We start from the raw sequence: 890 nt of genomic DNA on the forward strand, positions 1-890 counted from the left end.
ATTGCTTATTGTCCTCTGTAAGCTCCTACAACCCTCCTTATCTCTGTAACCTCCCCCAGCCCCTACACCTCTTCCTATCTCTAACCTCCTCCAGTCCCTATAACCGTCTCTATCTCTGTAACCTCCTCCAGTCCCTACAACCCTCCCAATCTCTAACCTCGTCCAGCCCCTACAACTCTCCCTATCTCTGTAACCTTCCTACAACCCTCCCTATCTCTGTAATCTCCAGCCCTTACAACCCTCCCTATCTCTGTGACCTCCTCCAGTCCCTACAACTCTCCCTATCTCTATTACCTCCTCTAGCCCCTACAACCCTACCTATCTCTGTTACCTCCAGCCCCTACAACCTTCCCTATCTCTGTTACCTCCTCCAGCCCCTACAGCCCTCCCTATCTCTGTTACCTCCTCCAGTCCCTACAACTCTCCCTAGCTCTGTTACCTCCTCCAGCCCCTACAGCCCTCCCTATCTCTGTTACCTCCTCCAGCCCCTACAACCCTCCCTATCTCTGTAAACTCCACCAGCCCCTACAACCCTCCCTATCTCTGTTACCTCCTCCAGTCCCTACAACTCTCCCTATCTCTATTACCTCCTCTAGCTCCTACAACCCTCCCTATCTCTGTAACCTCCTCCAGCCCCTCCAGCCCTCCCTACCTCTGTAACCTCCTCCAGCCCCTACAAACCTCTCTGCCTCCGTAACCTCCCCCACGTCACAACTCTCCAAGACTTTTGTGCTCTTCCGAATATTGGCTTGTTGCGCAGACCGGATTTTAATGTGCCATTGCAATCACACTTGGCCAGAGAGATCAAAGGACAAAGAAAAGCACAGGAGAGGAACAGGCCCGCTCGGCCCTCCAAGGTTGTGCCAATCATGATGCCCAAACTAAAAATA

Source organism: Scyliorhinus torazame, chromosome 4 (genome assembly GCF_047496885.1).
Source record: "Scyliorhinus torazame isolate Kashiwa2021f chromosome 4, sScyTor2.1, whole genome shotgun sequence".
Taxonomy (NCBI): Eukaryota; Metazoa; Chordata; class Chondrichthyes; order Carcharhiniformes; family Scyliorhinidae; genus Scyliorhinus; species Scyliorhinus torazame.